A 10,703-nucleotide genomic window follows, 5' to 3' on the forward strand; every position below is an offset into this window, starting at 1 on the left:
CAACCTGACAAAAGCAAATCAAAGAATATTAGGGATTGGCCTAGACCCTCTGGAAGTGGCAATATCAAGAAACACACACATACACATAATCAAAAATATGTACACTGAACAAACACATGTATAACGCTACATGTATGTATACATACATGTGTGTCCACACATGATTATATACACACATAAGTCTGGGGAGGTGTTTTAGAATAAAGGATACTAAACACAACAATAAAATGCAGTGTGATCTTTAGATTGTAAACTGTAAAAAACAAATGAGAGCTTAAATACTGTGAAGAATGGCTGTTTCTAAGAGATGCGTGCAGGAGCAGTAAGCAGAGACTGGTCATCACGATGTCTCCAGCTTAATCACTTATGTCAGCAAAAACAAGCTAGCACACCAAGCGCGAGAGAGAGGTGGAGAGAAGCGGGGAAAATGTCAACAAGGGGGGAATCGAGGTGAATGGTCGTTCACTGTGCTGCTCTTTCGATATTTTTAAATATAAAAAGTTGGGGACAAGTCAGTTCATCAAGTGGGCTACCTCAAAATGTCCTCTGTATCAAATGAAATGCACACTTAGGGGCCGGCGCTGTGGCGCAGCAGGTTAAAGTCCTGGTCTGAAGCGCTGGCATCCCATTTGGGCGCTGGTTCCAGTCCCGGCTGCTCCTCTTCCGATCCAGCTCTCTGCTATGGCCTGGGAAAGCAGTAGAAGATGGCCTAAGTCCTTGGGCCCCTGCACCCACGTGGGAGACCTGGAAGAAGCTCCTGGCTCCTGGCTTTGGATCAGCGCAGCCCCAGCCATTGCGGCCATCTAGGGAGCGAACCATCAGTAGAAGACCTCTCTCTCTGTCTCTACCTCTCTCTATAACTCTGTCTTTCAAATAAATAAAATTGATCTTTAAAAAAAAAAAAGAGGAAGAAAAAGAAATGCACACTTAAAAATGGTTACAAGGGGGACAAGCATTCTGGTGCAGTGTCTGTGATGCCGGCCTCCCGTATAAGCACAGGTTTGAGTCCCAGCTGCTCCACTTCTGATCCAGCTACTGGCTAATGTGTCTGGAAAGGCAGCAGAGGATGGCCCAAGGGCTTGGACCGTGGACACTCATGTGGGAGATCTGGGTAGAGTTCTAAGCTCCCGGCTTCAGCCTGGCCTAGCCCTGGCTGACATAGCCACTGGGGGAGTTAACCACTGGATGGAAGATATTCTCTCTCTCTCTCTCCCTCTCTCTGTCTGTCTCTCTCCCTCTGTCTGTCTGTCTGTCTCTCTCTCTGTCTCCCCCTCTCTCTGTGTAACTCTGCTTTTCAAATAAATAAATCAATATTTTAGAAAAATTTAAAACTTGAAAAAAGGAGGCTAAGCCAAAATGTCTGCCTCCAGTCTTTGTCCCTTCCAAAAAGGAGGAACAGCCAGGGTGAAGACCACCAACAGGGTGAAGACCACCAACAGGGTGAAGGCCAAGAGATGAGGTGGAAGAAGGAGGTCTGAGCTGGAGCAGGTGCCTACGGTGACACAGTAAGAACTGAAGGCAGCTGACTCACTGGCTGGGATGCTGCTTTTCTGGAAGATTCTGACTGTGCTGCAGTCTAAGCTGCTTCAGCCCTGGTATCCATTTCCTCCTCAATGGCCCAGTGTGTGGACCCCACCCCAGCCCCTCCTCCTCCCAGCTCCCACAGGCACCTTGCCAGGAAAAGTTTGCCGGTCCCAGTTCTAGCGCAGGGGATCCAGGTGTCTGGGACATTTTTATTTTGTCTCGATTTTTAATGGGCAAGAGAGTGAAATAACAATGTGGGCGCAGTTCCAGGGAGATTATGCTGCCAGCTGGGCAGCTCCAGGAGCAGCCGTGGAGGTTCAAATCCAGAGACAGTAGCTGTGTGGTCAGGCGAGCTGAGCTGCCTGGGGCTTCCCGTAGTCTAAACTCTTGACCAGCTTGCAAGAGGGAACATGGCAAGAAACGCTTCCCCGCCCCTCACCCCAAGGTTGCTCTCTTTGCTTTTTATGGCTTAGTGGAGAACTTTTCAACTGTCCAAGTAGCACATGCCACAGCAACAATGAGCAATTCAGGAAAAGCAGAGTAATTTTTACAAATTATTTATTCCCACATTCATCAATTTAAAACTTCCTTCCTCTCACCTCTTTTCTCTTTTATTTCTCTCTCTTTCTTTCTCCCTTCTTCCCTCCTTTCTTAACAAAACTGATCACTTCCAATATTTTTTTAAAGATTAATTTATTTTATTTGAAAAGCAGAGTGACTACACAGAGATACAGAGAGACAAAGAGAGATCTTCCGTCTGTTGATCCACTCCCCCAATGCCAGCAGCAACCAGGACTGGGCTAGGCAAAGCCAAGAGCTAAGAAGTCCATCCAGTTCTCCCACATAGGTGGCAGGTACTCAAACAGGTGAGCCATCATCTGCTACCTCCAAGACTCATTAGCTGGAAGCTGGATCAGAAGTGCAGTGTAGCTGGGATTCGAACCAAGCCATTCCATGTGGGACGCCATGCTACAGCTTAAATGGGTGTCACAGTGCCAGTCCCACTAATTTTTTTTAAGTGTGCAATTCAGTGGCATTAAGTATCCTTTCCTTTTTAACTTAAGCTACTTTTTAGAATTATTCTTACAAAAAGTACTTCATTCACGTGCCATAAGATAACACAAATGCTATAGAACAAACAAAATATCCGCCTTCCTCCCCACTGTCCCTTGTCCTCCTGTCCTTGTCCCCTCTGTGAATATCACAGACAAATTCACTCCATCCCCAGGGGTGAGGAATGCTCAGTCCTGGGGACCATGGGGTTTCTCTTCTCGCTCTGAGGAGCAGGCAGGGTTTCCTTACATACCCATGTACATGTGTGCCTTCTGGTACACATGTACACACGCTCATTTTTCTAACTCACTGCATATACATTAATATATGTAGTTTATATTGCTTTAATGTAAGAGTAATATTCACACTGCTCCATGCCTGGGTTGTTTTTGTTAATTTATAATACATATGCCCATATCCACCCAATCCTACAGACATTTCACCCTCTAATGGTTTTATTTATTATGTACTGCTCACTCCACATACATGTGTTCCCATTTCTCTCCTCCCAGGTTATTCTACAACGCCATTAAGATCCACCCCATCTTCTGCATCCTCCAATCACTCGGAGCTTCCATATCCTCATTTCATGGGCACTGATAAAGGCACCCATGGACTTGAGTCTCAGCTCCACCACTAAATAGCAGCACAAGGGGTCTGCGGAGGACCCCCTGGGACATTTTTCTAAATTTCTCTGAACCTATCCTCATATGAACGTTTAAACTACTTTATAAAATGGAAATTGTTTTTATAGAAACTATACATGTGCCAACGTTCTCCAGAGAAATAGCAACACAGAACTTGGGGATGGGGAGAATGGGTTTACTGATTTGAAGGAATTGGCTCACAAGCTGGCAGGCTCAAAATCGGCAGCGTAGACAGACTAGCAGGCTGCAGACCCAGAAAAGAGAGCTGTCTGAGTCCACAGGCAGTCTGCTGGCCTGTGGAGGAGAATCTCTCTCTCTCTCTCTCTCTCTCTCTCTCATTTCTCTGTCTCTCAAATAAATAAATAAAATCAGGTATTAATCTCATCTAAAGCAATCTCTTGATTATTGTTTGAACAAATAACTTGGTGCTATGGCCTAGCCAAGATAATCATAAAACTAATCATCACAGTGCCTTTAAAATTTAAAAATACCAAACAAACACAAAGAACTTCGACCCACCTCCACCCCTAATGCAAACACCTAGAAATAAGCAATCTTAGCATTAGTCATCACTATGCTCAGAATTTCTGTGGCTAACTGGACAAATAAATAAAAGAAAAAAGGATTGAGTATAAATGCCACTTTATGATAAAAGATTATAATTTCCTTAAAAGGAGAAAAAGGAATTAAATTGCAATTTCAAGTAAATGTTTCCTTATGATGAGAGAGCCTTCTGAGACCCAGTAAAAACATTATGTACAGCGTTTATCACTTGAAGCCACTGTGAACTTTTTTTCAATTCTAGAAAGAAACCATTTTCTATCATGACAACTAAAAGAAGCTAATACAATATGTGAACTTCTTCCTCCCTTTCTCCACTTTCTAATATTTGTTATTTGTCTTATTAGTTTTACATTGTTAAGGTTTATAAAATATATATCAGGTGCTGAATTATAACATCCATAATTGTTTCTTTTCAGTTTTTTTTTAAAGATTCATTTATTTGCTTGAAAGTCAGAGGTACACAGAGAGAGGAGAGGCAGAGAGAGAGAGTCTTCCATCCACTGGTGCACTCCCCAGTTGGCCACTATGGCCAGAGCTGTGCCGATCTGAAGCCAGGAGCCAGGAGCCTCCTCCAGGTCTCCCAAATGGGTGCAGGGGCCAAGGACCTGGGCCATTTTCTACTGATTTTCCAGGCCATAGCAGAGAGCTGAATCAGAAGCGGAGCAGCCGGGACTCGAACCTGTACCCATATGGGATGCCAGTACTGCAGGTGGCGGCTTTACCCACTACAGCACCATGCTGGCCTGTCTTTTCAGTTTTATACAGAAATATATTCAAAATTCATTACTTCTTCTTTGACCAAGTTTTCTATAGTTCTTCTTTTACCTGGCATTTAAACATTTTTAATTGGCACATAATAGTTATGTCTATTTATGGGGTACAGTGTGATAGTGATACACACACATACAATGTGTAATGACCAGTTCAGGCTATTGGCATATCTATCACCTCAGAACTTTATCATTTCTTTGTGCTTGGAACATTTAAAATCCTTCCTCCGTTCTAGCTATATTGAAAGATACTTATTTGTTGTTCATCATAGTCCATGCCAGAGAATATTAGAGGCCATTCCTTCTTTTCAACTGCACCCCTGTATCTATTGACCAACTTCTTTCCATTGGCCCATTCTCCCCAAGCCTTCTATACTTTTGACCTCTTAGTTTATTTAGTTTTATTTATTTATTTGAGAGGCACAGAAACAGATTTCCCATCCACTGGTTCACTCCCCAAATGCTCGCACATCTGGGCTGGCCCAGGCCAAAGCCAGGAGCCTGGAACTCAATCAGGGTCTCCCATTTAAGTGGCAGGGACCCAAGGACTTGAGCCATCACCTGTTGCCTCCAAGGGTGTTCATCAAGAGGAAGCTGGAATTGGAAGAAGAGCCAGGACTTGAACCTACGCAGTGCAATATGGGACGCAGGGGTCCCAACCTGCATCTTCACTACGAGGCCTAATGCCTGCCCTGACCACTTTTGTTGTTTTATTAGTTAATTAATTAATTTCTCTGAAAGACAGAGATAAATAGACACAAACACTTAATACTGGTTCTTTTCATGGTTGCCTACATTTTGTCAAAAAATATTTTTCCCCCAAATCATCTTTTTTTAATAAAAAGATTCATAGTGACTAGTCATTTGCATGAGACTGTTGGGTTTCTCAATCAAAGCCCTGTATGAAACTCTTCAGTCCCGAGCAAACTGTGGCAGGGATCTTGTTTTACGTATAGAGAGCCTGGATTCCCTCTTCCCTGAGGACTCAGGAAGTGTTGTTTTCCTGATTTCCAGGGTATTGCCAAACTGGGAAAAAGTATGAAGTGGGCCTAAACTATGGTCTTAAGTGAGGGAACTTCAAAAATTTTGCAGAACATAAAATCATAATGTATGTTTGTTTTGGTACATAAATATTTTGAAGTCCTTACACAGTTTTTTTTTTCATGATACGTATTTTCCATGAACTTTTAATCTATTTTTATTTTTATAAGGTTTTATTTATTTGAAAGACAGCGAGAGAGAGAGAAAGAAAGAGAGAACTTCCATCTGCTGGTTCACTCCCCCAGATGCCCTCAACAACTGGGGCTGGGCCAGGCTGGAGACGGGAGCCCAGAACCCCATCCGGGTCTTCCACGATGGCAGCAGGGACCCAAGTACTTGAGCCATCACCTGCTTCCTCCCAGGGTGCACACTAGTAGGAAGCTAACTGGGAAGTGGCCGGGAATTTGAACCCAGAGGCTCTCATATGGGATGCAGGCGTCCCGACTGATAGCGTAACTGCTGTGCCAAATGCCTGCCCCTCTACAAACTTTCTGAAGACTTCTCTTCAAAAGTTTTTTGCACCAAAATCTTTTAACTCAATTTTCTATAAATCTCATGAAGGTCTCTTGCACACTTTTCTTACCTCTTCTGCTTTGAAGCTCAGCAGATTCTCTCTCCAGCCTTGATGTTTTGTGGGATTTTCTCTTAACTTTTTTCTAATGATGGAATGTCTATGTCATGACAGACAAAACTCTTTCAGGGGTAGATATTTGACCCAGCCACAGTGGTTAAGATGCTGCTTCAGACACTTGCACCCCATAATGGAGTATCTAGTTTCAATTTCCTGTTTTGTTTTAGATCCAGCTTCCTGCTAATGTGCATCCTGGGAGGCAACAGGTGATGGCTCAAGTGTTTGGTTCCCTGCTACCTACATGGGAGACCAGGATTGAGATCCAGGCTCTGCCTTACCCTGATCAAGCTGTTTTGGACATTTGAGGAGTGCATCATCAGACTGAAGACCCAATCTCCCTCTCCCCACTCTCCCAACCTCTCTCCACTCTTTCAAATCAATAAAAATATATTTTTTAAAAAATTCCATTATTTCAAGCACATGTTCCTTCTTGTTTTACATCTTCAAATATTTTTCCTGTTCCACATCTATCTTTTTTTTCCTCTCCAGGAACTCCAGCTATGTTTTCTCTCTGTGCTTGCCTTTGAACGAATCGCTAGGACTATCAGCTATTACAGTTCCGCCCTGTGTAGTTCTTCCTCAATCAGATTACAGGCCTCAGCAGAGCCATGGGATTGGCAATCATTGTCATCTTCTCCATCACCCCCATTGTGAAAAGTTGTCATCTAGATGCTCTATTGTTATCTCATTTTATAAAACTCCTGTAAGTTCCACTGTGACCCCATTTTAAATAGAAAGAATCTAAAAAGCAGAGCTAGTTACTCAAAGACACACTGCTCATAGGTAACATAGCTGGTGTTCAAACCCTGTTTCTCTGACTTCAGAATCTGAGGTTTGAACCCTGTGGTACCCAACTTCTCAAGTGGGCCATTCCATTATACATGTTGATTTGTGACCTTCGAGGCTTTGCCCAGCCTTGGCTGTTGCAGGCATTCAGAGAGTGAACCAATGGAAGAAGGGTCTCTCTCCACCTGTCTGCCTGTTTGTCTCTCTATCTCTCTCTGCTTTCCGAGTAAAATGAAAATAAATAAATAAAGATTTTTACATAGAATATCCCATTTTGCTTTTCTCCTAGAGCCATAAAAGCCAGTGGTTAGCCTGCATGAGGACTGGGGCTAACTGATGATTCTCTGTCCACAAGAAACCAAGTCAGGCCAGAAACTTTCTTTCAGTCACAAAGGCAACATGGAAAAAGGAGAGGACAAAACGGAGACACCCAAGGAAAAGTTCTTTTCCAAAACATAGAGTGGTTTTTATTTTGCTTTGCTGTTAACCTGACAGCTCACTTGCTGGCAGCACCCTCCCACCCAGGGGTAAACAGTACAGGGGTCACACGGGTTGGCTGGCAGGAGAGGTAAACATGTTGGCCTAGGTGACTGAGGTGTTTCCTGAGTCTTAGAGCCCGCAGAACCACACTCCCGTTTTCTCACACAAGCAACCTAGGTTTGGAACTTAGGAAAAACAACCGATGGTTTTTGGTTTGGGGTACATGTACTTATAGAAAATCACGGTGCTTCCTGCTTTTATGAAAATTGCTTTGAGTGCATAGTTGGTACATTTCTGAAAAATGGAGATTCCACTCAATGAAACAATGATTGGATAACAATGAATATTTTTAAATGGAAATATCTGGCAAGTGATTAAACATGGCCAACTTGAAGATAATTTTCCAGTAAGTGAAAAGGTGGAAATGGGGAAAAATCAACAGAGTAGTCAGGAGGAACCATAAGTGAGGGAAGAGGAAAGAAGCTACTGGAAAAAAACAGAGAACCTTGTCTGGGTTATCAGACACAGGTATCTTTTCATCACAGTAGGCAAAGTGCCAGGGGTCACAACACTTCAAAGAACAGAAAAATGATTTTAATTTTTATTTATTTTAAAATCAAAAGAAAAAAATGAATAATTACAATGAACTTTGCCTGGATCATATTCACCTTATACTAATGCAGTTGTAAAATGCAGTTTTTCATATTTTTTATGGAGTTAGGAGCCCACAACAGTGAAGTGGTTAGAGCCCACAAAGATCCTCATACGGCCCTGGTACTTACTAACCATGTTAGATCAAAGGCCTAAGAAAATAAAACCCTGCAGTTGTATCTGACGTCTTCTGTCACATTAACGTAAAGAATGCACACATCTCACTGGCTGGGTGGGCGCCATCTATAGAGCTATGTGATCTCAGGCCACCTTCCAGAATTTCCCCCACTATTAGGTGGGCATTTGGCTACTAGTTAAGACACCTGAATCCCATATCAGAGTGCCTGGGTTCAGTGTCCAGCTGTGCTCCTGATTCCAGTGTCCTGCTAATGCAGACTCTGAGAAGTACATCAATGACTCAGCTGGGCTCCTGCCATCCACATGGGAGACCTGGATGGCGTTCCTGGCTCTCTCAGCTTTGGCCTGCCCATTGGAGGTATGGGGGGGGGGGGGGGGCGGGGCGGGCAAGATGAACTAGCAGTTCTTTCTGTCTTGATGGACAGCTTCTGTATCAGCAGTGTCCTAACTGCTTCCCCTGGTTGATAGCTTCTGTATCAATGGGGTCCAGCTGCTTCCCCATTCTCTAGAGAGGTTTCATGGGCTTTGGTGCTGGGGAGAGAAGTGAGTGGTTGAGGGATCAGCCTCCCATCCCTGACTCAGAATATGCACACTCAGGTTTTACAACCAATCCTCACGAGAATTACCTTCCTAGGGCACGCCTTCAGTTCCGTAAGGACCTCCCTCTAGGCCCACCTCCTAAACCCTGTAACTGGATTGTCTCCACCCTCTTAGTACCATTGACTTGTGACTTTGGGGCTTAAACATCTACAGGAGTACAGGAGCCAAACTGTGTTCAAACCACAGATGTTTAAACCATCCTTGAGGAAAATGCATTTGGATGCCTGGGGGCAGGAGACTGAAGGCAAATGAGAAGGTAGAAGGCAGCATGCTGTTTCCTAGTAATTAACCAGAGCTGCTATGTACATGAGGGACTTGGGGAACCTCCAGGTAAAAGCAAAGCTGTCTGGGGACTGCGAGAAACACACGCAGCTAAAGGTTTGTAGGCCACAGAGCCTCCTGTGGCCATAGCACAGCTCTCAGAGCACCAGGCTAGAAGGTACTGGGGTGCTCTTTGTGCACCCCAGGGATTGAAATTCAGACAGCAGCATCTGGTGGGGAAAGGTAAGGTAGAAGGCAGCTAAAGCAAAGCTGAGGAGGCATCTCCTGCCACATCACTTTGACAATGGAAACGGGCAACACAGACAAATCTGACGGACCTGGCGCAGCACTCATGAAAGGGCTCTTTAGAAGTAGTTTTTATTTATTTTGTCGAAATGCAGACATACAGAGGGAGACACTAAAAGAAACAGACAGATTTTCCGCCTGCTAGTTCACTCCCCAAATACTCACAGCAGCCAGAGCTGGTCCAGGCTGAAGCCAGGAACCCAGAGCTCAGTTCAGGTACTCTGATGTGGGACAGAGTACCAAACGCTAACCAGCATCTTCACTGCCAGGGAAAACACCTGCCCTGATCTTTCTTGTTTAAACTTGGATTTTAGTGAGCAAGGTCAAGCAATGGGAAAAGTCTTGCAAGAACAGATCATGGGTGAAAGAAAAGATTTTTCTTTACCCCCAATTCCTTATTGAATTCCTTATTGAAGGAATTTCTTCCCTGCTACTGTAAGTGCTAATTCCTGTATAGAAGTTAAGGAATAAGTAAGTTGATATGATTTTCCCATTTTATTTGATTTTATTCCTTCCCACAAAAGGGACAGAGATGCTCTTCCTCCAAGATTCCAACATTGGGGAAGATTATATTGGCCTGCAATGGTGCACAAAAGAGTCAGACAACCTCACCAGGGACCGTAGGTCAGGATAAAGGACATACATGAAAGAATGAAGGAAGTCCTCCTTCTTGGGAATTAGATAAGGACACAGCTGACTGTGAACTGACCTAAGTCAGTTTGGTCACATACAACTCTGATCTTTCTGGAAACTAGCAGATGCTTAAGAAGTTTGAGGCAGTGAGATTTAGCTAGGTCCTAGTGATCTCACTATCAGGTTACAGAGAATGCCATCTCAAGCCAAATTCTGTCACCTGTACAAATATTTACACTAATTTTAAATTATAAGGTTTCATTAGTGGTCACCGAAGAATTGATATTCCCTTTTAGTGCAGTGAAATTCTAGCTCTGTCCCCTTTCAGGGGATGTAATCACACACTGCATGAAATGTTTATATGCAGCAGACAACATTATTACAGAAGCATGAGTTTCTGATTTTTTAAAAAAAAGATTTATTTATTTATTTCGAAGGTCAGAGTTACAGAGAGAGAAAGAGACACAGAGAGAGGGAGAGTTCTTCCATCTGCTGGTTCACTCCCCACATGGCTGCAATGGCCAATGCTGGGCCAGGTTGAAGCCAGCAGCCAGGAGCTTTATCCGGGTCTCCCAAGTGGGTGACAGCGGCACAAGCCCTTGGTCCATCTTCCACTGC

Source organism: Oryctolagus cuniculus, chromosome 1 (assembly GCF_051225735.1).
Source record: "Oryctolagus cuniculus isolate XC-2025 breed Fujian yellow rabbit chromosome 1, ASM5122573v1, whole genome shotgun sequence".
NCBI lineage: Eukaryota > Metazoa > Chordata > Mammalia > Lagomorpha > Leporidae > Oryctolagus > Oryctolagus cuniculus.